We start from the raw sequence: 793 nt of genomic DNA, 5'->3' as shown, positions 1-793 counted from the left end.
ATGGTGGCCATTGTCCAGTTAGGGTATGGATGTGGAGTTCTTCTTGCAGTCTTTCTCTGCCCTTGGGGATATAGGAGCAGTCATTTATGCAAACCTCACAGTACTGGATACAAAAGTTGGATTTTTTTTAATGTGATTCTGGATTTCTATTGTGTGTAAGCTTAATCAATGAATAGACTGACACAGAGGCTAAATTTTTAAAAGGCACATTTTGTAATTAGTTTGAAGTTAATGGATTTCCTAGTTCTCAGAACAATTGTGTTGTGTACCTGGGAGGATGTGCTGAGTAGGTCATATAAAACAGAAAACATACATTTTTACTTTAAGTACAAAACAGAACTCAGTATAGAATTACAGTATCAGGACATACAAAACATATATATCCCTGTGTATGTACACACGCGCACACATACACATACACACATGCACTCACGCATGCATATATACACACACACACACACACACACACACACACACACACACACACACACAGATATGACCTGATGCAAAGCTTACTGAAGTCAGTTGGAATTTTTCCACTGACTTCAATATAGAATCATACAAGCGTATAAAATTAGGGTTTGAAGGGACCTCAGTAGGTCATCTAATCCAACCCCCTGCTCAAAGCAGGACCATCCCAAACTGTGGCTGCATAGACATTTGGGGAGGTTAGATTGAATTTAAAATGGCTGGGTCTGTGGGGGGATTAGGGAGAACGTGGTTTTCGGTGGGGGAGGGAGTTGGTGGTGTCCAGGAGAGTTTATTGGGCTCAAGGGGGGCTCTCAGGGCCTGT

This window comes from Gavialis gangeticus, unplaced genomic scaffold (genome assembly GCF_001723915.1).
Source record: "Gavialis gangeticus isolate Ggan-Ray unplaced genomic scaffold, GavGan_comp1, whole genome shotgun sequence".
Classification (NCBI taxonomy): domain Eukaryota; kingdom Metazoa; phylum Chordata; order Crocodylia; family Gavialidae; genus Gavialis; species Gavialis gangeticus.
Note: the sequence above shows the minus strand (reverse complement) of the source record.